Genomic DNA, 6,000 nt, shown 5'->3' with positions numbered 1-6,000 from the left:
GGGTTGCTTACAAACATAATGTAGACAGAGAGGCCTTCAGGGAACACCTATTTCATTTGATATTCGCTGAAGCCACAATCGTGGATCTTTCGATTAACTCAGTGTATTTTAACTGATTTAATATAAAATTACAGGTCTATTCAACACATTGTGTCTCATACAATAGACAGTTTCATCGAAAAATTGATGTACAAATATTAATTTCTTTGAGACTCGAACCTTTTAGAATGATACAAAATCATACCACAAATTTAGATTTAACAAAATCTGAATATCTATTTCTCACATTCATGCACGTAACTTTTTGCCAACGGGCGGTGATTAAATGTACTCCATCTGCGATTTTTTTTAGATTTCATGGGAAACGATTCTCCTCCAATGCTCTCGGGGATTATGAGATTTCTCCACTCTTGATAGTAAAATTTAAGATGTAACTTATAGAATGGAGAAATCTTGTAATCCCTTCGATACTGAGGGAGAATTTATATGTACACGTATAAAAATGTATATAACCTCGGAGTATTTGCAACGTTTAACTTGTTCAATTGAAAAAAATACATTAATACTTTGGTAAATGCTTGTAAGAATAATCAATAAATTCTGATATAATACATATAAGGTTTATTTTATATGATTACAGATATTATTTTGCTAGAAATGAACCAATGTGCTGCGTAAAATACGACAGATGATGGATTACCTAATAATATTGACTACTTTCAATAATTGAATTTTAATATTTTCACAACATTTTACCTACACATAAAGTAATGTAATTCGAATGGTACTCAATATTAAGGGCATTATATTGACAAATATTGGCGCTTATTGATCCGAGTAAATATTACATTGCACTAGCTTGCATTTTTTCCATCGAATAAGCACCAGTTATAGAGTAATGTAATTTCTGCTATATTTAAAAATATTAGATTATAAAAAAGAAGTCTTATCATTCTTTAAGTCATTTATCATTCATAAATATCATTACAGCAATGACCAGCTTTGAGTGTTAAACAAGTTAATTGTTTCATTTCTCTTGTCTATTAATTCATCGTTATGTTTCTCTTTTCTAATGAAATCATAAGAAATAATTGGATTGACCTCTGAAACTGGGGTCTTCATTTTTTCCAATGTAAAGCTAATTAATAAAAGGTAAAAGTTACAACATATTAAAATTAACGACGTGACAAAAAAATCAAAAGTACATGCTGGTAACACTCGGCTTGTTAATCAAAGGAGACATAAATCATTTAAGCATCATTCTGTGTAAGAATCAGGCAATGCTTGGCGCATAATTATTCTCAGTTTGGTCTATTTTGCCGAAAAAATATTCAATACATCTAAAAAAAATCTTTTGATTTAAATTCATCGTCAAGCATCTAAATATTGTTTTACTGCTTATATAAGAAGAAAGTGTAGGAAAAAATTTCGACCATTTTCCCATAGTGCAATTTAACTAAATTTGACTGTAGCAATATCTTAAAAAGGCAAAATTTACTAACACTTTGATGGTCATCTCTGGAGATTATAACATATACATACTTGGATTATGTAATGAAATCCATGCTTTGTATGTGCCACACCTTGCACACACATTTTGCCTGATTCTTAGATTCTTAAGTTCTCTCTATAAATATTCACACAACAGACTTTGTATAGACTTTTTAACTAGTTTGACTTCGTTAAAATGAGTAAAGGAAAAATTTATACTGATTAAAGGAAACACATATAAAGGGTTCTTATTAATGGAGACTAAATGATTCTTTCTGCCTCGAAGGAAATGCATCATGGAAATGGAGTATTCAAATTTTAGTTAGGGTACATGGAAATACATGCATCCAACGAACACTAGATCTTGTAATTATGCGCTATTTATACAATATGCACTATTTTCATCAGTTTATTTCTACTGTTTAAATTCTTCGTTTTGGTGTTTATGAGTATACAGCCAACTTTTTAACTATAAAATTCATCATTTTCTTTAATGATTTTTAAATTTTTTTCATGTTTTTCAGTAATAAACATGCTTTATTTCCTTAGAGTAATGCATTACGTAATTGTGTACTGATAGCAGGTAACTTTCTGTGATAAAATGTTATTTCCAAGACCAGCCACTTGTATAATTTGATAGACAATTAAACATTCACTATAATATTTCCAGTATAATATGGGCTGATAGTAAAAGAAGAATACTTTTTTTCAAATCAGAATACAGATTTATGATCTGCTATATTAGCAGCACAAGGAGACAATCTTGGGTATGATGGGTCATCTATTGCTCTGAATCAGGCTGTTTGCCGGAGACTTATCAGCTTACAACTAATTGCAGAAAAAAAGATATGAGGATTTAGAGACCTCATTGTCTTAAATATAAGATATGACATTGATCAACTGCTTTACGTGTTTTTCAAAGCACAGCAGTTAAATTAGATTTATGTTTTATGATCAATAAAACACGTAATAGTACTTTTCGAAAGACAAAATGAAAAAATTCATTCCTCAAAAGACACTTTTTCATTTAAAAGTTTGTTGTGGTAAGAAAAAAAGTTTTCCTTTGAGCAAATTTTCAGTGAAAGAGTTACCTCAAATGAAATTTGATGTGATTTATATTCCTAAGTAAAAAGTTTTTTCCTTTAAGGAAATTTCAGTTGAATAAATTTTCTTTACGAAAAACTTTTTCCTTCAAGGAAATTTTTGTTTTGAAATTTTCTCAAAGGAAATCTTATGTGTAATTTTTCCTGAAAAGAAATGATATATCCTCAGAGGAAAGTCAGATTTCATCAGAGGAAATCAATTTTTAGTGCTTACTGCGCATGGACGGTAAGCAATATAAGAATGTAACTTATGTCAATTTTCTCCTAATATATTAGTGTATCAAATTTTGTTTTGCTGCGGCTTAAGATGGCGAAGACCAATTATGCACTCAATGGAATTGCAAACTTGTTCTGGAGACTATTATATGTATTTTTCTTAAAAATACTTAATTTTGGGGTCTTCGTCAAAATGTTGAGCAAATGGATATCTTCCCACCAGTCCCAGGTTAGAGGCGGGTTGAGCGCTCAAAAACATGTCACACACAATCCTGTCACATGCTTTAAAGAATATGTAGAATGTGCTGGTCCAACGCCAGGAACATGTAGTCCAGTGGTTGTCATTGATTTTATGTTCATTGTTATTCGTTTCATGTTTTTTTCTATCGATTAGGTAGATTTTCGTTTTTTATGAACAGTTTTACTTCATACATTTCTGGCCCTTTTACAGCTTTATGGTATGGGGTTTGCCCATCATTGAAGACCGTGTGGTGACCTGTAGAATTTTAATATTTTGTTGCTTGACTTTTGTTGGGTGACTGTCTCATTACCAATCATACCACATCTCGTATTTTTATACTGATAAAAAAATCACGTCAAGTTATAGCTTTCTGATTGGATAAAACGTTTCGCCTATCATCTCATGCACAAAATTTTGTTTATTTCAAATCGGTGACTGTATATTTTATCTGACAGTTTGAAATAGTCTCAATTGCCCGAAGTGTGCACCATATGATTGAGATAATTTTTTCATTCATTCCCCCATATTTCAAAGACAAATTCATACCAAATTATTTCATATTCATATACTTCACGCATTGCATCTAAAATTTTCAATTATAAAAGGCTATTGCAGAACCTCGAGATTGAGGACTTCAAATCTAAACCACCTGACTGTTCTTGCAAAAACTCTCCATTCAAATATGGTCCGTCTGGACACGTCGTTACGGGAGATTTAACCATAATCGAAAACGAATCTCTGCGTAATATCCTTTCCAAGTTCCAAGGTCCCAAGTACCGTGAACCACGCTCCATAAATTGGAATTATAACTTTAAAGTTCTTATGGATGCCGTGAAGGACTATGCAAGAAAATGGATAAAACAAGAAAAGAAGACATTGATTCTCTGTCAGAGTGGTGAGGTCTTTAATTTTGAAACGAATGAAAGTTTTAGGTAGGTCAATGAGTGCCAAGGTTACATCAGTTTTCAAAGACCCCGATGTAGCAAAAACATTGTCTACTATACATGACAAATATGTTGTCATACCAGCAGACAAAACCCAAAACAACATTGTTTTTGTCTGCAAAACGTTTTACATTAAATGTTTATTATCAGAGGTAGACGTAGAGAATAAAAGCAGTGATAAGACCTATACTGCTACCACACTCTCCAAAGAAGAGATTGTGGAAAACCATAAATCTGTGCTGTCCTCTTTTGGTCTCCCTACCAAGGACGGTGATTGTGATTTACCGTCTATGTACTGGATTCCTAAACTCCACAAAAATCCATACAAACAACGTTTCATAGCTGGATCTGCAAAATGTACCACCAAACATCTTTCAAAACTTTTAACTTCTATACTCACAACTGTCAAAGATGGTCTGCAGTCCTACCACAACACTTGTTACTCTCGTAGTGGTATTAATTCAATGTGGATCCTGAACAATTCGAAAGATTTTGTGGAGACAATTAGTTCAAGACTATTATCTGACTATAATAGCATTAAAACCTATGACTTTTTCAACACTGTATACTTCCAATATTCAGTTAAAATCCCGACTAAAAACATTACATCGTTGTTTTTCCAAAAAAGATGGTACACCTAGATACAAATATATAGTTCTTGGTAGGGATTCCTCATACTTTGTAAGAAAAAATTCCAAATCATCTTCCAAATATACAGAGGAAGATGTTTACAAAATGCTGGAATTTTCAATCGACAACATATTTGTCCAGTGTGGTGGATGTGTGTTTCAACAAACGGTCGGCATTCCAATGGGAACAAATTGTGCTCATTTACCTGTTGACCTATTCCTTCACTCTTATGAGGCTGACTTTATAGCTGACCTGATCCGAAAGAAAGAATATCGTTTGGCTAGATCCTTTAATCTCAGTTTCCGCTATATATTATCTTTAAACAATCCTAATTTCGGGGATTTGATACATCGCATCTACTCCAAAGAACGTGAGATAAAGGATACTACAGACACTGTGAGGTCAGCCTCATATCTTGACCTACACTTAGAAATCGATGGCAAAGGAAAACTATTGACCAAACTTTACAACAAACGTTCAACACCTGCGTATGGAGTGTTCATATCACAACTCATACGTTATGCCAGAGCTTGCCGAAACTACGCAGAATTTTTGTATCGCACTAGAACTCTAACAAATAGGCTTCTGGAACAGGGTTATGTTGCTTCAAGATTGAAGTCATCACTACAGAAGTTTTGTGGTCGCCATCATGAACTCGTGGATCGTTATGGTGTATCCATCTGCACCATGAAAACTGAGTTATTCAACGGGTCATAGTTTTCCTTTCCTCGTTTATCTACCCCGGACTTGACTTTTTATGAGCAACTCGGCTGGTGTTTCTAGAAAAGTAGAGGACGCTAACCCTACCGGTGCACCTGGTCCATGCTCCCAGTTTTTAGTGGAATCCGAGTTGCTCATTTGCTTTTGTTACTTTGTATGTATGATTTTAGTTACTTTATGTTCTTTGTTGTGTATGTCTGTTTTCCATGTCTGTCCCTGGATTACATTCTTTTGATTATCGCTATAACCTTGGTTCCCTTGATTACTCGTTCATGGACAGAAAAAAATGTAACAGTCACATCTCAGCTAGTTGATATTAATTAAAGACTTGAAGTATGTGTGCATAATTATTCTTATATTTGGAGGTTTCTTGGTCTGAGCAAATTAGCTTGATATCAAGTCGTTTCGGTGTATGTTTTCTTATTGAACATTTTTCGTCAGTGCTTGAACGACTTTCGGAATAAGACTTTTTAAGTCGTTAATAGTGTTAGCGACTTCTTGTACTCGCAAATTCTGTATTTCATATTCGCATATGATTTGCATTAATGTGTAGTTATACGCCACGTTATCCAGCAGATCTTCGCCGTGTTCACCGCCACAGTGTCATAGTTCTAGGTTCATACGAGATGAAAATGTACCTCTTAAATATCATACA

Source organism: Perna viridis, chromosome 1, assembly GCF_037379345.1.
Source record: "Perna viridis isolate PV_CMFRI_1.1 ecotype Kerala chromosome 1, ASM3737934v1, whole genome shotgun sequence".
In the NCBI taxonomy this organism is placed as follows: domain Eukaryota; kingdom Metazoa; phylum Mollusca; class Bivalvia; order Mytilida; family Mytilidae; genus Perna; species Perna viridis.
This window is presented reverse-complemented; position numbering follows the sequence as displayed.